General features: G+C 43.0%; 2 pseudogenes across 1 annotated transcript; both read left to right on the top strand.

The window, feature by feature from the left end:
* The first annotated feature begins 1,006 nt into the window (after positions 1-1,006).
* Positions 1,007-2,167, top strand: LOC127487769 (serine/threonine-protein kinase N1 pseudogene; annotated as a pseudogene).
* Positions 2,168-21,595: 19,428 nt separating this feature from the next.
* LOC100357693 (actin-related protein 3 pseudogene) lies at positions 21,596-23,778 on the top strand (annotated as a pseudogene). The gene has a single exon (XR_016222386.1). The product of XR_016222386.1 is annotated as an actin-related protein 3 pseudogene (transcript).
* The last annotated feature ends 700 nt before the right edge of the window (positions 23,779-24,478 follow it).

The raw sequence follows: 24,478 nt of genomic DNA, 5'->3' as shown, positions 1-24,478 counted from the left end.
AGTGGATGGAAGATTTCTCTCTCTCTCTCTCTCTCTCTCACTCTGCCATTCAAATAAATAACTAAATCTACAAAAACAAATAAAAATTTAAAAAAAGAAAAAGATCCTGAAATAATCAGACCTTAAAAACAGATGTATAGAAGAACCACAAAAATAATGAGTGTTGATTTCTCAAAAGAAAGAAGAAAGCCAGAAGAAAACAGAATATATTTAGAGACTTAGTGAAAAACAACAAAGAAAGAAAAAAATTACCAACCCAGAATTCCATAGTATGTGAAAATATCTCTCAAGTAGGAAGACAAAAATAAATTTACCAATGAAATAGTATCCTTCCAAATAACCCATGAGTTAAACAGGGAATCGCAAGGGAAATAAGAAAGTATCTGAAACTAAATGATAACATTAGCCCAGTTTGTCATAACTTGTGAAATGCATAAGCACAGTACTAACTGGGGGATTTATAGCTTTAAATGACAATACTATGTCAGATAAGAAAAAGATTAAATAAATGAGGGAAACATAAGCCTTAAAAATTAATGAAGAATATCAAATTAAACTCAAAATAAGTAGAAGTTAAAAAAACTAGAATGAAATAAAATGAAGAAAAATAATAGCGAAAATCAATGAAGCAAAAAAAAAGTTGGATTTTTGTTAACATAATAAAACGGATAATCCCCTAGTACCACTAGTTAACAACAAGAGCAAAAATACAAGCCGTCATTATTAGAAAGACAACGAGGGCCTGTATGAGCAATTCCCCAGCTGTCTTCCACCGCATTACACTTCTTTTCTAGTAATATCAATTTAAGAGAAACATAGTTCTCATTCCTTTTTATTTGATTCTAAACCTTAAGTTGCTAAATCTTGTATATGTGTGTATATTTGCTTTAACCAATATATTTCTAGAGCTTATCATATAATTATTCTCAGCAAGATGGGCCTGAGAGAAATTTTAATGAAACAAGAATTTTTGGAAGGAAGCAAAGTAAAAATTTCTTCTTCGAGAAAAAGTATTTAGATAGCTGAGATATTATTCCCATATTTGGAGTCAAAATATTAGCAGAACACAGTTTATTGTAAGAGTACAGTACTAGGTCAAGAGAGGAAAAACATCATGCAGCTATCTGAAAACAGCTAGCTTAAGCTCATAAATCTCTGCTTTGTTGAAAGAAACGCTCCATGTTTTTCAAATTCTGCACGATTGGTTTTCTAAGGGAATGTAACAACGTTTTCTCATAGGATCTAGCCTTCTTCAGCAGTATTAAGGAGAACCAAGAGGAGGAGCTCTGGGGTCAGCATTGTGGCACACGGATCAAGATGTCACCTGCAATGCTAGCATCTCAAATGAGGGCTGATTCGGGTCCTAGCTGTTCTACTTCCAGCCCTCCACTAATGAGCCTGAGAAAGCAGAAGCAGATGACCCAAGCACCTGGATTCTTGCCACCCACCTGCTGAACCTGGATAGAGTTTTGGGCTTCTGGTTTCAGCTTAAGCCAAGCCTGGCCATTATGGCCATTTAGGGAGTAAATCAGTGGATGGAAGACCTCTCTCGATGGAAGGTCTTTCTCTCCACCTTTCTTGCACACTTTGGGCTCTGCAAGGAGGGGATGGGCTACGGGGACCGGACCAGCACTTTCTGTGGGACCCCCGAGTTCCTGGCGCCGGAGGTGCTGACGGACACGTCATACACGTGGGCCGTGGACTGGTGGGGGCTAGGGGTGCTGCTCTACGAGATGCTGGCTGGCGAGTCCCCGTTCCCAGGGGACGACGAAGAAGCGGTGTTCGACAGCATCGTCAACGATGAAGAACGCTATCCCCGCTTCCTCCCGGCCGAAGCCATCGGCATCATGCGCAGGCTGTTGGGGAGGAAGCCGGAGCGCCGGCTGGGGTCCAGCGAGCGCGACGCGGAGGATGTCAAAAAGCAGCCGTTTTTCAGGACGCTGGGCTGGGACGCCCTGCTGGCCCGGCCCCTGCCGCCACCCTTCGTGCCCACGCTGGCCGGCCGCACGGACGTCAGCAGCTTCCACGAGGAGTTCACGGGCGAGGCCCCACGCTGAGCCCGCCCCGCGACGCACGGCCCCTCACCGCCGCCGAGCAGGCAGCCTTCCGGGACTTTGACTTTGTGGCTGGGGGCTGCTAGCCGCCCCCCTCTCCTGCCCGCCCCCTGACCCAGGGATCCTAGTTTTTAAAAAAGGCCCTTGGGGTTCGCCTCGCCTCCCCCCCCCCAAAAAAAAACACCTCTGCCTTCCAAATAAACAAATAAATCTTAAAAAAAAAAAAAAAAAAAAAAGTAGGAGTTCTAGTCCACACAGGCCCAATAATTTAAGAAAGAAGTTGACCGACCCTTTGGAGGCAGCTTGGTGTTAGCTATGGTAGGGAAAGGGGAATGCCCAAGGTAGCACGAAACTGTGACATCAAGCCTAGTTCATCCACCCTTTCCACCTGGACATCTCCTGGGCATATTCTCAGCAGCCAGAAGTCTTAGATTCCAGCTTCTGTGCTATCAGGCGCTGTCCTGTCTTAGCATGAGGCGCCTTGTACACCCAACCCTCTCCTCACCCACATCACTAACCTAAGTTTTATCACAGAATAAAATAAGCAGCCGGCGCCGCGGCTCACTAGGCTATAGGCTAATCCACCGCCTGCAGCGCCGGCACTCCAGGTTCTAGTCCCGGTCGGGGCCCCGGATTCTGTCCCGGTTGCCCTCTTCCAGGCCAGCTCTCTGCTGTGGCCCGGGAGTGCAGTGGAGGATGGACCAAGTGCTTGGGCCCTGCACCCCATGGGAGACCAAGAGAAGCATCTGGCTCCTGGCTTCGGATCAGCGTGGTGCACGGACATCAGCAACTTCCAGGAGGAGTTCATTCACGGATGAGGCCCCCACGCTGAGCCCGCCCCATGATGTGTGGCCCCTCACCGCCGGCCATTGGAGGGTGAAACAAAGGCAAAGGAAGACCTTTCTCTCTGTCTCTCTCTCTCACTGTCTAACTCTGCCTGTCAAAACAACAACAACAACAACAACGACAAAACAGGTATTAAAAAACAATGCCTCCCGCCGGGTATTAGTCCCAATTGCTCCTCTTCCAGTCCAGCTCTCTGCTGTGGCCCAGGAGTGCAGTGGAGGATGGCCCAAGTGCTTGGGCCCTGTACCCCATGGAGACCAGGAGAAGCACCTGGCTGCTGGCTTCAGATTAGTGCAGTGTGCCGGCCGCCGCGACCATTGGAGGGTGAACCCACGGCAAAGGAAGACCTTTCTCTCTGTCTGTCTCTCTCACTGTCCACTCTGCCTGTCAAAAAAAAAAAAAAAAAAGAATAAAATAAGCAAAATTAGATACCAGAATGCCGTCAAGTGTGACCAAGAAGGCAAGAATATGAGTCTTTCATATGCTTTTGATGCAAAATCCAAAGCTCTAGAAATAAAATATATTGATAATATAATTTTGATAGCAAAATGGCTTAATTGATAGCATACACAAAATTTATCTAATTATAGAATTATACCAAGCCAAAACAATACAACTAGCTTGATAAATCCTTTTATTTGTTTGGTTCTTTTCCATAAATTCTTTGTGTTTTTCAAATTTACACCTCAAAGATTTTCTTTAAATGTTTATGAACTTAAAAAACAAATCCAAATAACTTTTACAAATCATAACCTTGGGATCAGTGAAGAATTTGCACCTATTCTTATGTCCAGAATGACAAAAACTTCTCACAGCATAGTAAATCATTCCCCCTCATTAATTTTCATTCACAAACTGCTCTTTGTCGTATGCTTCATATATTAATAAGAAAGTGAATTAAGATAAGTTTGTGTCCCCACATTAATTGGTATTGCTCTTAGAGTATGTCAAGATTTGCTGTCTGAACTGTCTTGCTTCTCTCTTCCCTCTCTGCAGTAGTGGATGAACTGGGTCAAATGTTAAAGGCACCCGGCTCAGCCTGCATCTGGGCTCTCTCATTACACCAACTCCAGAGCTGCAGGTCAAGTCAATCCTACAGAAGTCCTGTTCTCATGTGAGGTTTCTTTTCATTAGGCTATTTAGCAAGGTTAAAATCTTAAGGAAAATAAACATTGTCTTCTGAATCATCTGTTTTGCTTTGGTTTTCTTGTGATCTCAACTTTACATTCTACAGCTTCAAAATAATGATAATCCCAGGCTTCTGAAGGTATTGAAGGGAACATCTTTGCTGCCCAGAGAAGACTGCTCCCGCCATACGACTATGTGATGAGTCAGACTCCAAAGCAAACCAAATGGGGAAGCTTTGTAGAACCTTGGTTTCATCTCAGGGTAAATTTATGATGCTGTCAAGATTAGGAGTTAACATGGATACGAACGAATACCCTGAACTGTAGTTTTCACGTTTTCTCTTTCTCTGGGCTATCAATACAGGCTCCTATCAGGATCATGGTAAAGAATAACAAAACTGTTGTAATAGAATGGATTGCTATCCAAATGAACTGTCCACCCCAGATGGGAAAAGCTAGCCATTGACATACGCTGTGACCAGTTCAGCCCGGGTGGAGACTTGTGTTGATCTACGTGGATTCAAGAAATGCTAGCATGGAAATGACGATGCCCTGTTTTTTCACGTCTCTCCACTTTCCTCCTTCACTGCTTTTCATGTCTAAAATATCAGAAGGCACCGGCATGATCAACATCCACAACTGGGGTTATCAAAATGTACTTGAAGAACTCATAGTAATATTTCTGTTGCTCCTTGGAGTCACATGCAAACGTCTCTATAGCCTACACAATTTGAATTCAGTATGCTGGCTCAGTGAATAAAATACAGCGTGCAGAGTTAGGAGTTCTTAAATTCTGTTCCTGGTTTCCTAGGAACAAAATAGATGGATGTCTGGGGAGAGATTCTTTAAATTACATAATGTCCCGTTTTCCCCATTTCTCCAATAGGGAACGTAGATAATCGCATTCACATGACTGCAAATGTAAACTAAGGTAAGTCCCATAGTGAGTGGGATATGAGTAATAATATCCATGGCACTTTATTCCAAAATATTAAAAACAAAGCATTACTCTTTACCATGCTAATGAAGAGGGTGATCGGTTTGAGAAAATGCCTCCCTTGTCATTTCAACCTATGATTCAATCATGGTTTGCCTTTGTTTTTCTGGCCTAGAATCAGCAGGCACATTGAAGACATACACACATAGAAGACAATGCTCTGAATCAAATTCCACTGGAAGTTTGCAAATCTGGAGGAAGCCCTTGCATCCATTTGGCCTTAAGGGTGATATATAGCATTTCCATATTCTTTTAAAAACTAATGTCTAAATGAATAGCAGAGTCTCTGTGTGTCTATAGAAATATGCAAAAGTCTGATTTCAATAGTGCTTCTACCAAGAGAAAGATGTTATGAGGCCTACTTGGGAAGAATTGTGTTTCTTGGTCTACTTCTAGAATAATTATAAACACTTCAAAGTCTTCACTTGTGGAGAGTAGTCATGAGAAGCCTGAGGAAAATAAGTTTCACAGTGAAAAACAATAAATTGGAACTACTGTGTGTTCTACTTACCCTCTGCCACAAAATGTAGATATTGCAGTGGGGTAGGAAAGTTTCTTTTTTAAAAGATTTATTTATTTATTTGAAAGTCAGAGTTACACAGAGAGAGGAGAGGCAGAGAGAGAGGTCTTCCATCCGATGATTCATTCCCCAATTGGCTGCTCCTCTGTGTCTTCCCATGCGGGTGCAGGGGCCCAAGGACTTGGGCCATCTTCTACTGCTTTCCTAGGCCATAGCAGGGAGCTGGATCGGAAGTAGAGCAGCAGGGTTTTGAACCAGCGCCCATATAGGATGCCGGCGCTTCAGGCCAGGGCGTTAACCCACTGAGCTATAGCGCCATCCCCAGGAAGTTTCTAAAATGCCCTAAATTCTCTTTGGCCTTATCTACTCATGAAAATCTGCTGTGAGTAACATGCGTTTATATCCTCCATCAGTTCTGAGACTTGCTGAAATGGCATCCTACCAGTGGTAAGACTCACATTCAGGAGCACACTGGAGCCTGAAGCAACACTGAAACTCATGCGTGGTAGTACTGCAGCCTCCAGTGGAGCCTCCTCTGGGTTTTAGTAACAGAGCTTGAGCAGTCTGGGCCGTGAGGAGAGTTTAAGTTTATAGAATCCTTGAGGCTCGTGCTGTGACATAGCAGGTTAAGCCACTACCTGCAGTACTGGCATCTCATATGGGTGCCAGTTCGAGGCCCGGCTGCTCCACTTCTGATCCAGCTCTCTGCTATGGCCTGGGTAAGCAGGAGAAGATGGCCCCAGTGCTTGGGCCCCTGGAAGAAACTCCTGGCTCCTGGCTTTGAATCAGCACAGCTCTGGCCATTGCAGCCAACTGGGGAGTGAACCAGCGGATGAAAGACCTCTCTCCCTCTCCCTCTCCCTTTCTCTCTCTCTCCCTTTTCTTTCTCTGTGTAACACTTTCAAATAAATAAATAAATATTAAAAAAAGTTTATAAACTTCTTATGAAACAAAGGAAATTATCACTTACTAAGAGATGCAGGCCAGCGCCACTGCTCACTAGGCTAATCCTCCACCTGTGGTGCCAGCACCCCGGGTTCTGGTCCTGGTTGGGGCACCGGATTCTGTCCCGACTGCCCCTCTTCCAGGCCAGCTCTCTGCTGTGGCCTGGGAGGGCAGTGGAGCATGGCCCAAGTGCTTGGGCCCTGCACCCTATGGGAGACCAGGAGAAGCACCTGGCTCCTGGCTTCAGATCGGCACAGTACGCCAGCTGCAACACGCCGGCTGTGGCGGCCACTTGGGGGTTGAACTAACGGCAAAGGAAGACCTTTCTCTCTCTCTCTCTCTCTCACTGTCCACTCTGCCTGTCAAAAAAAAAAAAAAAAAAAAAAAAAGAGAGAGAGAGAGAGATGCTACCCTAGTAAAACATGAAATTCTTCATTTTATAACCTAAGCTATACTTCAAGATAAGGGTAATTTCCTATGAAGAAACTGAACTTCTGAAAATCTAAGAATCCTGAACACATTAGGTAGCAATGAATGTAGCTTTTCCTAATCTTGAACCTTTCACTGAATACACACTCTACACACCTTTTCACAGAGATATTTATCGCACATGGCAGACATTTTTAAATGTTGCTGAAATGTGGGGAAATGTTCACTTTAAAAAAAAAACTTTCATTTTAATACTCCAAAAAATGGGCTCCCTTACCAAAAGGAGGTGGAGAATGACTTCATCATTCTAATAAATTATTTTCTCTTCACATTTCTGTAGTTTTCTAATTTCAGTGGCGTTATTAAATGTGATGTTAAACCTCTACTGAAGTACCTTATTTATTTGTGAGAAAAATATAATTTATTAACTATCTCAATGTTTCAGTACATAATTTTTTAAAGATTTATTTGTTTATTTATTTATCTGGAAGGAACAGTTAAGAGAGGCAGAGACAGAGACAGAGAGAGGTCTTCCATCCACCACCTGCCATCCACCATCCGCCATCCACTCCCCAGATGGCTGCAATGGCTGGAGTTACACAGATCCAAAGCCAGGAGCCAGGAGCCCCCTCGGGGTCTCCTGTGTGGGTGCAGGGACCCAAGCACTTGGGCCATCCTTCACTGCCCTCTCAGGCCGTAGCAGAGAGCTGGATTGGAAGAGGAGCAGCTGGGACTTAAACCGGCGCCCTATGGGAAGCGGGCACTGCAGGCGGCGGCCTCACCCACCATGCCACAGCACTGGCCTCTCAGTACGTAATTTAAACATCCATGAGTTTCAGTAAATTAAATAAACATCAGAATATGAGCAAAACCATGACAATTGTCATTCCAGGATAAATTAATTTGCTTTCTCCCCAAATCCCCATCTGCAGGGTCTCCTCAAGTAAGCTCCAACACTCAACTCACAGAAGTCACCAAACATCAGAGTCAGGGAGCAAGCACAGGGAGGAACTACCATGGATTTCGGCTCAAAGCACTCTTTTACCAATTTGAAAAGCCGATTTCCACAATACTGTCACCAAAAGGTCAAAAACCATCATGAAACTCTTTGATATAAGCTAACAGCTAATCCCTTTCTTTCTCTTAATAAGCTGCATATGTTAGAAGTGGAATTTGGAGGATTTTCCAAATTTAAGGAGACACCATTAGAATTGTTTCTGTTACGGTCTTGGAAAATATTGACTATTGAGGTATCTAATGAGTGTACAGATAAAGGTACACACACATATACCCAAAAGGTCTTTAGGAAGTTCAGGGAAAATGAGTATTATGAGAAAACTATGGATGAATTTCAATTATTGTTTGTAAAAAAATAAACTCATACTAACTTGCTATAACATATCTGATCAATATCTGGTTTGAGACTTTAAGAAGGATATGACACCAGTTTGAAAAGAACTCCTATCAGAGCAAAGTGAATTCTGATAAAATTGAAGAACAAACATCAATATATGATGTAACTTGGGTGAAAAAGGATGAAATTATTGATGCTTTATGAAAAGTTTATGAGGACAATGCCCCCAAGGAAATCAACAGTTTACAAATGGTGGACTTGGTTTAAGACGAGATGAAATGATAATGAAGAAGACTTCAGTGGCAGATTGTCCACAACAATTAGAATGGAAAAAAAAAATAATGTTATTGATTCCCTAATTTAAAAAGACTGACAGTTAACAGCAGGTGCAGTAGCCAATGCCACAGACATCTCAATCGGCTCTACTTAAACAGTTCTGACTGGAAAATTAAAGTGGAGCAATCTTTCTGCTTGAGAGGCATCAAAACTGTTACAAGGGTTTCAGTTGCAGACAAGAGCAGACCTTTCAACAGCCATTTTAAACATGTGAGATCAAGATAGAAAGAGAGAGAAGGAGAAAGAGGGAGAGAAAGGGAGGGAGAGAGAGGGAGGAAAAGAGAAATGTTACATTCAGTGGTTCAACTGGTTCATTCCCCGAATGTCTGTAACAGCCAGAACTGGGCCAAGCAGAAGTAAGGAACCAGTAACTCCATCCAGGTCTCTCACATGGGCAATAGGAGCCCAAGTACTTGAGCCATCATCTTCTGCTGCTTTCCCAGGCATACATGCAGGGAGTTGGACAGGAAGTGGGGCAGCCACGATTCGAACTGTCGCCCATATGAAATGCCAGCATCACTGGCAATGACTTAAACTGCTGTGCCACAAAGCCTTCCCTTACTTCTTTGATTCTTTTTTTTTTGACAGGCAGAGTGGACAGTGAGAGAGGTCTTCCTTTTGCCGTTGATTCACCCTCCAATGGCCGCTGTGGCTGGCGCACCACGCTGATCCAAAGGCAGGAGCCAGGTGCTTCTCCTGGTATCCCATGGGGTGCAGGGCCCAAGCACTTGGGCCATCCTCTACTGCCCTCCCGGGCCACAGCAGAGAGCTGGCCTGGAAGAGGAGCAACAGGGACAGAATCTGGCGCCCCCACCGGGACTAGAACCTGGGGTGCCGGTGCCGCAAGGCGGCAAGGGTGCCTACTGAGCCGCGGCGTTGGCCACTTCTTTGATTCTTCAGCCATGCTAATGACCACTAAATGTCACTAAATGACCAATAAATTGTTACTATTATGCCACGCTTCAGAACCTGATTCAGTATTAAATGAAAAATATTCAACTGAAGCAAGCATTGTGGCATAGCAGGATAAGCTGTGGCTTGTTATATCAGCATCACATATCGCAATACCAACTGGGTCCCAGATACTCTGCTCCTCACCCAGATCTCTGTTAATTCTAGCTTGGAAAGACAACGGAAGGTGGCCTGGTATTTGGGACCCTGCCACCCATAGGGGAGACCAGGATGGAGTTCCTGATTCCTGACTTCTGCCTGGCCCAATGGATGTAAGATTTCTCTCTTTCTCCACCCCCACCCCTTTCACTTCTTCCTTTTTCTCCTATCTTTAAAAAAATCTTTAAAGGTGGCCATTGGAGGGTGAACCAACGGCAAAGGAAGACCTTTCTCTCTGTCTCTCTCTCTCACTGTCCACTCTGCCTGTCAAAAAAAAAATCTTTAAAAACTAAAAAAAAACTACTTGATTATCCTTTAAACCAAAAGGAGTCAAATAAAGTATAAGAAAAGAATTATGTTTTAAACCATTGTATTCCTATACCAAAATGCATTTAGTTTATTCAAATGTAACCTTGGTTTTTTAATAATCTGTGAACAGATTCTCTGAAATAATATCCACTGATGAGAGAAAATTAGGTAGATGTTTATGTAAATACATTTTCCAAGAGAAATGTAAGTAAGATCAGATGTTGGAAGAATCCCAAGAGAAACAATCAGAAAATAGAACGCTTTATTAATCGCAGAAAAGAAAAAATGAGAAAAAAACAACAGAAGCATACCATGAAAGTGTCTTTCATTGCAGTAATCCAGACTTCAGTCACAGAGACAGCACTAATTAACCTTAAACATGGGTAACAGGAATGAAGAAGAAAGTCCTCTGATGTCTGTTCAAGGACTAGAAAATGTCCCTTAATCATCACCTCCGCCCGGGTTACAAGCCACAAACCAGATACAACATAGTTCAGAAACACACTAAACATGTGCTATGTGGTTGTGCACAATAATATGAGATTAGAGCTTTATCTTTTTCCAAAAAGTTCATCGGAGCTTTTTTTCCCCATCCTAAAAAGACATTTTTTCTTCTTCTAAGTAATAACAGTAGCAAGGTAATATACTGCTGATATCTGAAACAGCTCTACATTTTTCACCGTTGGGATTTCAGAAATTTGAACAACCAGTCTCAGAGCAACTTTTCGCCATATACACTGTTTGATCTTGTCTGCAGTCAACAAGGAGAATTGTGGAAATTTACCAAAGAACAAAAAAGGTTTCCTGCCTTACTCTAGGGGCATTTCCATCTGTGGTGACATTCAAAATTGGTCTTGGGATAATTTTTTGGGTCACTTACAGTATTACACCGTGAAAGATCTAGAACTATGTGATCCTATTAGGAATTCACGCACAAAAATATTGAGCTCAACTTCTACAGTAAATAATGGAAAGATACTATTAATTCCCAGAGCAGCTTTTTTTTTTTTTTTAATGAGCCAATTTTGTTTTCATTCAGTGGAATCCATTTTGCTGATGAAAAGTTCATTCTCCTTATCTTTATCTCTACTTTCTCTTGCAGTCAAATTCTGAGAATGAACAGATCGTAACTGCCTTGGAATTACTTGCTGTTTCCAAACCCCTCAATCTACTACACGATGGTTTCTGCTCACCTAAGTCACCTGAATTATTATCATCAAGTCAGCCAAAGACCCTCTGTTTTCCAAATCAAACATATAATTTTTTCAGACTCCATTTTTCTCAAGATTGCGAGCAGTATTGTTCTTCCCCAAACCGCCTTGAAACTTTACATGCACCTAAGTTTCCATGGTACTGCTATGCTGTCTCGGCGTTGCAGTCTACCTGGTACACCATGCTTCAGAGGAATCCACACGTGGGCTTTTTCATGTCTTTCCTACTAACTACCTCAGAGCCATTATACTCTTAAATCTGCTATCTGGTTACTAGTAACTCTGAAATCTATATTTAATGCAAGGCTGTGGAGTAACTGATTACTCTTTTCCACATCAACCAAGCACAAATCACTCAGATCTGGCAAGAAGTCATCCTTTTCTACCCCAAAGTGCTTACCTCCAAACACCCCAAATAGGCAAATCAGACAGTAAGGAGTCAGCCCACATGTCCCTCCTTTGTTCTCTAAACTTGTGGATCCTGCTTCCTAGATAGATCACATATTCTTTTCCTGATCTTCAGCATCAGTGCTGCCTCACAAATCAGGCCCACATCAATTGGGATGAGAATTTTCTAAGAGCCTCCTGAATGGCTTTTCTGTGTCTTGATTTCCCCTTGCAAACTGTTGCGTTTTCTTCCAGAGTGATTTCCTTTTTTCTGATTGACAACTTAATCCTTTCTAAAGGTACTCATCTAGCATCTTCACATACATTTTAACTCTATTGATTTTCAGACATTTTATAAGTTGACTTCTGCCTTCATTTCTAGAATTGTCTATCAACACTGTTTCTTTTAGCCTTGAAAGCAAACTGAACTGTTTGTAATTCACCGACCACTTTTTACACTCATTTTCCCAATGTGTTCTCAGTTGCATTCTCTACCTAAAAGGGATGTACTTGTCAAGTTTGGTTGCATGGCAAATTCTACAGCTATCAATTTGTGCTCAAAATGTTTATCTTCTACCTTTGTTGTCTACCAGAGGCAGACCGCTGTGGGTATGCGTGTTCCTCGTGCCATCATGTGTTTGTGTTCATGCAGTTGAACAACATGACAATTACAACATATCTTTTTAAGGTTTACTTATTGATTTGAAAGGTACTGTGATACCCATCAAGGTGGCATGTACCAATGCCATCTCACTAGTCCAAGTGATCAATTTCAGTTCACAATTGATCATAATGAAAGGAATAAGAGTCAAAGGGATCACATAAACAAGTCTAGTGCCTGCTAATACTAACCGATAGAATAAATAAAGGGGAGAGCGATCCAGCATGGGAAGCGAGATACTCAGCAGACTCATAGAATGACAGATGTCCTAAACAGCACTCTGGCCTCAGAATCAGCCCTAAAGTCACTCAGATCCGGCTGAAAAGCCCATGAGAGTATTTCAGGCATGGAAAGCCAAGACACTCTGGAAAAAAACAAAAAAACAAAAAAACAAAAAAACCACCAACCCTAAATGAAAGATCTCTATGAGTTAAGATCTCTGTGAGTGAGATCCCAGTGGAAAGAACAGGTCTTCAAAGAAGGAGGTACTTTTCTCTGAAGGGAGGAGAGAACTTCCACTTTGACTATGACCTTGTCTAAATAAGATAAGAGTTGGAGAACTCAAAAGGCTTCCATAGCCTTGGAAACTCATGACTGGAGCATAGGGAGATTACTGATGCCATAAACAGGAGTGTCAATTTGTAAAGTCAACAACAGGAGTCACTGTGCACTTACTCCTCATGTAGGATCTCTGTCCTTAATGTGCTGTACATTGAGATTTAATGCTATAACGAGTACTCAAATGGTGTTTTTCACTTTGTGTTTCTATGTGGGTGCAAACTGTTGAAATCTTTACTTAATGTATGCTAAACTGATCTTCTGTATACATAGAAAATTGAAAATGAATCGTGATATGAATGGAAGGGGAGAGAGAGCGGGAAAGGGGAGGGTTTCGGGTGGGAGGGAAGTCATCGGGGGGTGGGGGGAAGCCAATGTAGTCCATAAGCTGTACTTTGGAAATCTATATTCATTAAATAAAAGTTTAAAAAAAAAGAAAGGTACTGTGATAGAGAAAAGAAAAAGTGATGATCTTCCATCCATGGGTTCATGCCACAAATGGCTACCATAGCCAGGCAGGGCCAGGCCAAGCCAGGTCTCCCACATCAGAGGCCGAAGTCCAAGTGCATGCACCATCCTCTGCTGTCCCCCAAGCACTTTAGCAGGAAGTTGGGTCAGAAGCAGGGCAGCCAGGAATGGTGTCACTAGTGGCAGCATAACCCATGGGCCACAAGGCTGATTCCAGAGCACTATTTTTAATTGTTGGAATACCTGTGTCTCCTTTAAAGAATAAGGCAGCTGATAGTGGAGAAGACAGTATTTCTTCTTGGCAGAAATTGTGTTCCACAAGGTACTGCATATTTAGGCACTTGCTATTTACTGAGTAAATGAGTATGACTAATTAGTGAATGAGATAATGTTTATTTAGCACGTTGCACACAGTTGATATTCAAACAGTTTTGTATCAGCTATTTGCCATTAATGAAAGAGTCGATTCTCATGTGTTCATTGTGTTTCCAATATTTACCAAATAATAGTTGAGTATTTATTAAATGATGCATATACACCATGCTTATGACCCTGAGAATGGAGAAAGAAGTGACAATGAAGTCTTGCCTGGTTGTGAAGCTTGTACTCCAGTGGGAGAGACACACAGTAAATAAACAACTGATCAACAGGGACATTTGAAATAAGATAAAGCCAATGAAATGGCATATGACAGTCCCAGATGTGACTCATTTTATTTGGATTTTATGGGAAAGTCTCTCAGGAAGGGACATTTGATCTGGAACTCATTGGAAAAAGAAACTGACTAAGTGATGGAAGATCAGTAGTTCAGAAGTAAAAGGCTTTTGGATCTGGAATAAACTTGCAATAAATGAAAATAAAAAAGGAAAGAAAATAAAAAAATAGGACAGAATAGATAAGAGATAAGAGAAGCAGACAGAAGACAAATAATATAGGGCCTTGTAGAACCATGTCAGAATTTAGTTATTTTTTCCCTAAATGCAGAAGGAAGCCATAGGAGGACTTCAGGCAGGGAGTCCCATGGTTTGAGTCACATTTTAAATGAATACTCCAAATGCAGAGCATGAATTGTGGGAGAAAAGTGATTCATTAAATATCTGTTGCGCAAAATAAGGTGAATTATGATCAGTGCTTGGGCTAAGGGGCAACAGAGGAGGCTGAGAAAAAGACATTTTGCTTGTTTTGGGCTTGAGAATCTGGGTGGAACAGAGAATCATGTAGAAACAGGTTTGGGGATAATACCAAGAATACAGGTCTGGTTATATTCAGAGTGAGACAGTCTTTTGGAATCCAAGTGAGGATATCAAGTAGGAATTTGAGACAGAGGGGAGACTTAGAGCCAAAGATTTACAATTATGAGTCAGTATGGATTAATGATGCAGATGCAACTGATAGGTTAGGAAAGAGAGAGAGAGAGAGAGAGAGAGAGAAAGGAGAGATAAGAGGATATAAGACCCAGCCGGGAGTTTGAGCAGAAGAGATCTTAGGAGAGGAGAAAGGGCTAACACAGTTAGAAGCAGGAGGGAAAACAAGACAGGGGAGAGTTTTGGAAAGGAGAGAAATATCAGTAAGAATAAAATGGTAAATGCCATGAGGAGTGACAGAACGTGATCAGCTTATCTGTGAAAGAGAGCTCATGGGTAACATTGACAAGAGGGGTTTCCACAAACTGTGCAGAAGCAACCCCGAAGGGACTGAAAGCAACCTTAGGATCCTGTGTATCTGGAGCTCATTCTCAGGCAAACGGCCTCATATCATGTCTTGCGAAGAGAGAAGCTTCCAGCAACAATTGTGCAATTTACCCTCCCACTCCTGTCCTCCACGGCCAGACCTGATTGGGTAAAGCCTTTGATTTAAGTTGCCTATGTTGTGGTAAAGCCCAGTGATAAGAGATCAGATCAATCAAATTCTTCCCCTAGCCTGGCTTTGAAGTGCAAGGCTGTAAACACTGGGAGCTGACGTTAGAAAGATTGCACAGAGCAAGGCCTTGAGACGGGGCCTTTGATGGGCTCTGAAGCAACGGAAGTCATGGGTAAGCATTAGCTGTTACTTACAGAAAAGCTATTCGGGGCAGAAGACAGTGGATCCATTTAGGCAGAAGCACTACAAGGTGCACAGGGTCTTGACGAGCAGAGATGAGTCGAGTAGCCGGAGTTCATTAATAACCAAATATTGACGTACAGAGCAGTGCCTTTGGATGCCAATGTCCCCAACAAGCCTGGAGTCATACCTAACTTCAGTTTCCAGTATGGGCACTTTGGGTCTTGCTATTTCCTGAGGCTATTCCTTGAATTCCCAAAAGGCTAGCACATCTTTGTTCACTGTGTTGCCACTTTCATCTTTGTAATAAACCATTAACCTTGCAGGTCCCTGAGTATGCCTCTACTCTATAAAACCAAGATATCACAAACACAGGATATGGTGTACAGAGAATAGTATACTAGAGACTAGAACAAAAAAGTCAAAAATAGTCTCTGACAACCTTCATAAAACTGGTTGATTCAGGAAGTGATTTAGAAAATAAAGGAGAACCATTCATGAAGTTAGCCGGTGAATGTGTGTTGATCCATGGGTCGCTTGCATTGAGCTTGCTCATTTTTAGAAGTGAATTAAGAAGTGAAAAATAGAAGTCAGCAGTTGGTTCCTTATAAACAGGAAAAGAGAGGTGAATGTTTAGGTTCTGCTCTCTAAATTTTGCTGTTATCAATCACTATGAAAGGTGGTAAGTTTTAAGTATGATCCAATTTGTGTGAGTTTGAGGATAGGAAAGAGGTTTTTCCAGGGAAGGCCTATAACCCAAAGCATTGGAATGTCCAATAGGTGAACCCATCCTCGCTTTATTTTCCCAAAGGGAGAATCTTTGCCAACAGAAATTTTTCTTCATCTAAGGATCCTCTATATCAGAAGGTAGAAGAAAAAAATGCTGTTTCCTTTACAAAAAAAGAGAAAAAAGCCACAAGAAATTTTGTATGTGCTGTAAATGAAAATGGGAAAGTCTGTTCATTAATTTTTTCTCATGACAAAAGTAATGAAGCCCCAAGAAGTTCTATTCTGATTTCTGGTAAATGGATGGCCAAAAAAAAAAAAAAAAAAGTAGCACAAAGAGTTTTTTATTAAGTTCAGTCTCCCAGGGTTGGGGCAGGTGTTGGGTGCAGCAGTTTAACTGCCACTCGGGATGACTGTATCCATATCGGAGTGCCCAGTTGGGCTCCAGCCAGCTACTCTGCCTCCAGTCCAGCTCCCCGCTAATGTGTCTGGGACGGGAGGTGATGACGGCCTGGATACCTTGCCACCTTGTGGGAGACCCAGGTGGGATTCCTGACTCTTGGATTTGCCTGACCCAACCCTGGCTGTTGTAGACATTTGAGATGTAAACCAGCAGATGAAAGATCTCTCTCACCCTCTCACCCTGTGTCACTCTCTCAGATAAATAAAATAATTTTTAAGCCGCCTGAGTGTGTGTTATGATAAAGTTATCGATGAGGATCATGAAACAAGACTTCTGGATTTGGACACATCCCAAGCTTCTCCTAAGAATACTAAACATGGACTGACTGCAGGTGAATGTGAACCAAGACAATTCTGGGCTTACTTTGGCCATATCTCTTCACTGAAGAATCCAAGGAATGCACACCCAGTGGGAAGGGAGATTGGAAACACCAGTAGTTAATATTTTCTCCCTGTTTCCATGAGTAAACTATAGAGAAGTGGCTGATTGCTTTTTATCCCAATTGACAGCCTAACCCTGAGTAAATCTGATTCTCCAGCATTATGACAAAAAGAGAAGCAACGAATGGTGGGGTTCGTCAGAGATGCTCAAAGTTTCTTGGTTATTTTCCATGACTCTTTCTTTCATAAACATACACATTTCCAAAAATGGATGTGGCTCTCCTTCCTTAATACCTTAATGTATAGGAAGTAAATAGTAGACGCACCGAAGCTCCAAGTTAAAACAGCCTTTCAAGTAATAAATGTCAAGAAGTTGACTGAGTTCTGACGACGCATCTTTTACAAGTAGTTGTTCAAGTCTGTATTTGAGGAGAGGATGTTGCAGCACAGCAGGTTAAACCACTACTTGAGACACCTGCACCGTATCAGAGTGTTTGGTTCAAGTCCTGGATGCGCTATCTGCTTGCAATCTAGCTCCCTGCTAATGTATGTGGGACACAGATAAATTGTGCACTCAAGGACTCAGGCTGCTGCCAAGACATGGGTGACCTGGAAGGACTTCTGACTCCTGGCTCTGGCTGAGCCCAGCGCTGGCTGTTGTGGGTATTTGGTGAGTGAACCAGCAGATGAAAGATCTCTCTTTCTCTCTCTTTCTCTTTCTCTCCTTTCTCTCTCTCTCTCTGCCACTCTGCCTTTCAAATAAATAAGCCTTTTCCTAGAAATCTATGTTTGAATGTCTTTTATCAATAAATTTCTTCTGTCTTTCAAACTTGTGTCATAAAACATTTGGAATTTTTTTTTTCTAAATTGTCTTTAAACCAAAACAGGGTCTTTAACACCACCATGCTAATGCTTTAATACCACCTGCTAATGCAGGTGTCTGTGGACCTAGCCAATGCCTTCGTCCAACACCATCACAGTGACAAAGGTAGATGTGGTTTCATTTCCACTTCGACAGTCATAAGAAAAGCATAGTAAGCTGCAATTAGGGTCACGGTATATCCGGTTTGCCCCAGGCAGAAATAAATTGTGCCCTTTTAAGGAGAGTAATTTTTACTGTTACATCTTCATTTTCACAATGGCTCCGTTTGGACAATACCTTAGAATTCTTCCTCCTACCTGTAAGAATAACTTATCCTCCCCAGTCTACTTGGAGAACACTCTTTCCAGAGCTTCCCCAAGCCATCAGCCACCTGGCTTTTACTCTGTCTGATTACATCCAAAATGCAGAAGCAATGAAATGTCAGAGAGCATCTGACGCGGGTAAACTCTCCAAAGACAACAGGAGAAAAATGGACCACTTAACTCAACATTACATTCCCTTCTCCTGGCTCTTCCCAACGTCTATGTACTCCCGCTCTCCGTTTTCCCTCTGCTGTTTTGCTTCTCTTTCTCTCTCTGGGTTGCCTCTGCAGAAAGTCCTCCTACTTCAATGAAGAAGATTCCAAAAGGGTACAACCACATGAAATCCAACACGGAAAGAAAACTTCGCCCTAAGACCAGGCTGTGCAGGCTGGCCAGTGCCTCTCATGCTGGAACCAAGCTGAAGCACCATGACACGACTGTGCCCTATGTGCCTGTTGAAATATAGGCTTACAGGCCGGCGCTGTGGCTCACTAGGCTAATCCTCCACCTGTGGCGCCGGCACCCAGAGTTCTAGTCCTGGTCGGGGCGCCAGATTCTGTCCCGGTTGCCCCTCTTCCAGGCCAGCTCTCTGCTGTGGTCCGGGAGTGCAGTGGAGGATGGCCTAAGTGCTTGGGCCCTGCACCCCATGGGAGATCAGGAGAAGTACCTGGCTCCTGGCTTCGGATTAGCGTGGTGCACCGGCCACAGCGCACTGGCCACAGCAGCCACTGGGGTGTGAACCAACGGAAAAAAGGAAGACCTTTGTGTCTCTCTCTCACTGTCTACTCTGCCTATAAAAAAAAAAAAGAAATATAAGCCTATATCTTGCAAAAAAAAAAAAATCCAAGGCCTGGAAAGTGGCATGCATTTCTTCTATATCCAGTGAGGAAAATGCACTTTAATTATGAAACACTATTATAGTCAATCATTTTTAAACTGTAACTCATAGTTTTATATACATACATTCTTATATATATAAGTGATATCTACATGATTTGTAAGTTTGCATAATTATATATAACTTAAAATAACATAAATATAATGTAAATGTATGCAGATATATGTGTATAATTATATTTCCTACACATAAAATATATATCATACAAATTTAGTAATAAGTGAGGGGAATTTGATTCAAACACATTCAGTGAAAAAGTATAATAGAGCCGGCGCCGTGGCTCAATAGGCTAATCCTCCACCTTGCGGCGCCGGCACACCGGGTTCTAGTCCCGGTTGGGGCGCCGGATTCTGTCCCGGTTGCCCCTCTTCCAGGCCAGCTCTCTGCTATGGCCAGGGAGTGCAGTGGAGGATGGCCCAGGTGCTTGGGCCCTGCACCCCATGGGAGACCAGGAAAAGCACCTGGCTCCTGGCTCCTGCCAGGATCAGCGCGGTGCGCCGGCTGCAGCGGCGGCCATTGGAGGGTGAACCAACGGCAAAGGAAGACCTTTCTCTCTGTCTCTCTCTCTCACTGTCCACTCTGCCTGTCAAAAAAAAAAAAAAAAAAAAAAAAAAAAAAAGTATAATAGCTATTAGATGTGATGATTTGAATAAAACTGAATATAAGATCAACATCTTTAATTATATGGTAACATAATTTAATTCATAGACTAATACAAAATTATAAGCTTGCCACTACATTAAGTATATAATAAACAAGACCTTCAAGTAGGGCTGGGCATTGTGATAAAGTGGAGACGCCCACAGCCCAAAATACAAAGCTGCTTTGAATCCAACTGCTTCTAGCTTACTATCCAGCTTCCTGTTAATGGGCCTGGAAAGCAGAGGATGATGTCCGAAGTACTTGGGTTCCCACCACACATGTGAGAGACCTGCATGGAGTTCCTGGCCCCTAGGTTTGTCCTGCCCCAGCTCTGGTTGTTGCAGGCATTTGGGGAACGAACATACAGATAGAAGATATTTCTGTTACTGTCCCTTTCCTGTCCCTGTCACTTTTTCATATAGAATAAATAAATCTTTAAAAAGGACAATTCAGGGCCAGCGCCGTGGCTCAATAGGCTAATCCTCCACCTGCAGAGCCGGCACACCGGGTTCTAGTTCCGGTCGGGGCGCCGGATTCTGTCCCAGTTGCCCCTCTTCCAGGCCAGCTCTCTGCTGTGGCCCGGGAGTGCAGTGGAGGATGGCCCAAGTCCTTGGGCCCTGCACCCTATGGGAGACCAGGAGAAGCACCTGGCTCCTGGCTTCGGATCGCGTGGTGCACTGGCCGCAGCCTGCCGGCCACATTGGCCATTGTGGGGTGAACCAACGGAAAAGGAAGACCTTTCTCTCTGTCTCTCTCTCTCTCTCACTGTCCACTCTGTCAAAAAAAAAAAAAAAAAAAAAAAAAAGGACAATCCAGAGTGGGTGTGCACTGTGGCTCTGTGGGCTAACCTGCAGCTTGGGCCTCCTATATACATCCCATTCTGGAGTGCGTGGCATAGTGTCCCACCACTGCTTCCAATCCAGCTCCCTGATAATGCATCTGAGAATCAGCTGACAATGGTCCAAGTACCTCAGTGCCTGCCATCCATGTGGCAGAAGAGGATGGAGTTTCTGGCTCCTAGTTCAACCCTGGCTCTTGTGGCCATTTGGAAAGTGACAAAGATCTCTCTATTTCTCCCTGTTTCTGTTGCTATGCCTTTAAAATAAGTACAAATGAATAAACAAACTGAAAAGAAAATCTTGACGTGGTTCGTCTGTTTTAATTTCAGAAATATTGATGTTTGTTATGACTTCCCTTCATGTCTTTTTCTCTCAATTATTAAAAGTCAATGCCTACATAATTACATATAAAGTGTACAGCTAAGCAGACTTCTGCTTCATCAATATGGCAGATTAGACACTTTGCATAACTTTCCAACAAAAACAATTAAGGTCATATAAAACATATTTTTAAAAAATCATTTTCAATGCATCACTAGTAGGCGCAAAAGTGCGGAGCTCTCAGAGCTCCAGCCTGGAGCGCAGCCAGCACTGGGGCTCAGTGTCCTGGTGTCTGCTGCACCCCAGAGAGATCATGGATGATAGATCTTCAAAAACTTCACGCAAAATGAGTATTATGAAAGAGACTTTGCATGGATTGTGACCTTGTTGCACCTAAATAAACCTATCTTTCGACTCTACGTTCTGTGAACTTTTGGGGGCATTCTTGCAAAGCTTCCTGGAATTGGTGCAGCAGTGAACAAGAGGAGGAACCAGGACGGCAAGTGTGGAAAGAGGGGCTGTGAGACAGGTGCAGCGTGGACTGGTGTTCGTGTGTGAGAGAATTCATGCCCAGATAAAACAGTGATGAACAAATAAGGCATTTAAAAATTGCGGGAGGGGTTATGAGGAAAGAAATGAATGACACACACATAGTGGGTGAGAAGAATATAAAAAAACTATGGCGCTGGGGAAAGGCGGCGTGAGGGGGAGAAGTTGTAGGGTGGGGGCAGGAGTGAGGAGGAGGGAAGAGAGAGGGGGAGGAGGCCACGGCGGGGCGGGGCAGGGCGGGGACTGCCTGGCTGCCTGGGTTGCGCAAGTGGTAGCCGCTGACCGAGCCTGCTGCTTTCTTGCTACTGCTTCGGCTTGCCAGCTTCCCCCCCCCGGACGGAGAGGGCGGCCCGGCTGTGGATGGTCAGATAGTTCCCATCTCCTGCCGCCAATCCCTGGCCCCAACCAGCACACAGCAGACGGCGGCGGCTGCGGCAGCAGCAGGCGAGGAGGAAGATGGCGGGACGGCTGCCGGCCTGTGTGGTGGACTGTGGCATGGGGTATACAAAACTAGGATATGCTGGAGATACAGAACCACAGTTTATCATCCCTTCCTGTATTGCTATTAAGGAGTCAGCAAAAGTGGGTGATCAAGCTCAAAGGAGGGTGATGAAAGGTGTTGATGACCTAGACTTCTTCATTGGTGATGAGGCAATAGAAAAACCTACATATGCAACAGAGTGGCCAATTCGCCATGGTATAGTGGAAGATTGGGATTTGATGGAAAGGTTTATGGTACAAGTGATCTTTAAATATTTAAGGGCAGAACCTGAAGACCATTATTTTCTTTTGACTGAACCTCCACTGAATACTCCAGAAAACAGGGAATATACTGCTGAAATAATGTTGGAGTCTTTCAATGTTCCAGGCTTGTACATTGCTGTACAGGCTGTTCTTGCCTTAGCGGCATCCTGGACCTCAAGACAAGTAGGAGAAGGGACATTGACTGGTACGGTAATAGACAGTGGAGATGGTGTCACTCATGTCATTCCTGTGGCTGAAGGGTATGTGATTGGCAGCTGTATTAAACACATGATGAGATATAACATACTTTATTCAGCAACTGCTGAGAGACCGAGAAGTAGGAATCCCTCCAGAACAATCCCTGGAAACTGCTATGGCAGTAAAGGAGCGCTATAGTTATGTCTGCCCAGATTTAGTAAAGGAATTTAACAAGTATGACACAGATGGGTCAAAGTGGATTAAGCAGTATACTGGAATCAATGCTATCTCTAAGAAAGACTTTTCCATTGATGCTGGTTATGAGAGATTCCTGGGACCTGAAATCTTTTTTCATCCAGGGTTTGCTAATCCAGACTTTACGCCGCCTATCTCAGAAGTTGTACATGAAGTAATTCAGAATTGTCCTATTGATGTTAGACGTCCTCTCTACAAGAATATTGTCCTCTCCGGAGGTTCAACCATGTTCAGGGACTTTGGACGTCGTTTGCAAAGAGATTTGAAAAGAACTGTAGATGCCAGGCTGAAGTTGAGTGAAGAATTGAGTGGCGGTAGATTGAAGCCAAAAACCTATCGACGTACAAGTTATTACACACCACATGCAACGATATGCAGTTTGGTTTGGAGGATCGATGCTGGCTTCAACACCTGAGTTCTACCAAGTGTGCCATACCAAAAAGGATTGTGAAGAAATTGGACCTAGCATTTGTCGTCACAATCCAGTGTTTGGAGTCATGTCGTAAAATTGACTTCATAGTTCTTGGGGTTAGGGAGGTGGAGAAGAGATAATCTTTCTGATTACCTGTTTTGTCTGGATGGCTGATTTTGAGGTTTTAAACCTGACTTGAAATAGTTAAGACCAAACATGATTATACAGGAATATTTTAATAAGTGTATCAACATGCACATGTAGAAGAGAGCCAAAATGATTAAGTGTTTTTCTTTAGATTGAATATTTGAATCTTACGTGTAACAAAAGAAGTGGGTTTTAGTTCTTTCTGTGCCCTGATATTTTGTATATTATTGAATTATCCAGATTTGATGGGATTTGTCGGTATGTAGATAGCTCTATAATGCTTGAATTGTACACTTCTAAATGTACAATGCAAGAGCTTGTTTATATTTCATACTTTTTATACTTTGAGGAAAAAAGTCAAAGAAAAACTGTAGTATTTGAGGAAAAAAGTGACCAAGTAAAGGATAAATTTAAAAAATAACCTCATGAGACTTGGTGTACACACTCATGGGATTCCAGTTATTACAAATTGCTCCCCTCTCCTTATCCCTTCCCTCCCTACCAGTGGTTTTCTTTGCAAGTGCTTTTGGAACTAAGAAGCTGTATCTTGTATTAACTGATGCCTGCTAGTGCTTTCTGATACTTGCATTCTGTTTCTTGCTTAAAAGAAAAGTAAAGACAAGACTGTTAGACCAGTAAAAAAAACAAACAAACAAACAAAAACAAACTATGGCAAGACAAAGCTTGGAAACAAGAGGAAAGAAAAAGTGTTTCTGAAAAGGGAAGAAAGAAATGTGTGATGAAAGGAGTGGAACTGAGTGTGGAATGATCCAAGGCCTGTAGGCATTTTCTAGAAGACAGGAGATGAGGGTTTGATGAAGCTGTTTGCTTGTCAGGTAGAGGATGTTGTACTGGCGTGGCTGATCAGTCAGCTGTGAAGCTGCCGACCAGGCAGTCAAATTACAGCCTGACATTGCACACTTGCCTGGCTTCCGTCAACACTCAAGTCAGGAAACGCTGGCGGGGGTTGGTTCCAAGAACCCTGGGTCCAAACCTGAGGATGCTCAGCTCCTTTGTACAGGAGGACTTAGCTTTTGCAGAGAGCTGATGGACATCCTTTCAGGATTCTAAATCCTCTCTGGATTGTTTGTAATACCTAACACAATGCAAATGCTGTGCACACAGTTGTCATAGTGTATTGTCTGGGAATGATGGCAACACAAAAAAAAGTCCTTACTTGTTCAATACAAATAAAATGATGTCAGCCCAATCACAGCGTGTCTGTCAGCAACAACGCAACATTGTCCATCCGTGATGGGTTGACCCACAGAGGCAGACTCCATGGATACCAAAGATCAATTATATGCAGTTTACAAGGAAAATTAACAAGATAATAAGCAAGACAGTGCAACCACATCTGCAGTTTC

Source organism: Oryctolagus cuniculus, chromosome 16 (genome assembly GCF_051225735.1).
Source record: "Oryctolagus cuniculus isolate XC-2025 breed Fujian yellow rabbit chromosome 16, ASM5122573v1, whole genome shotgun sequence".
NCBI lineage: Eukaryota > Metazoa > Chordata > Mammalia > Lagomorpha > Leporidae > Oryctolagus > Oryctolagus cuniculus.
This window is presented reverse-complemented; position numbering and strand designations above follow the sequence as displayed.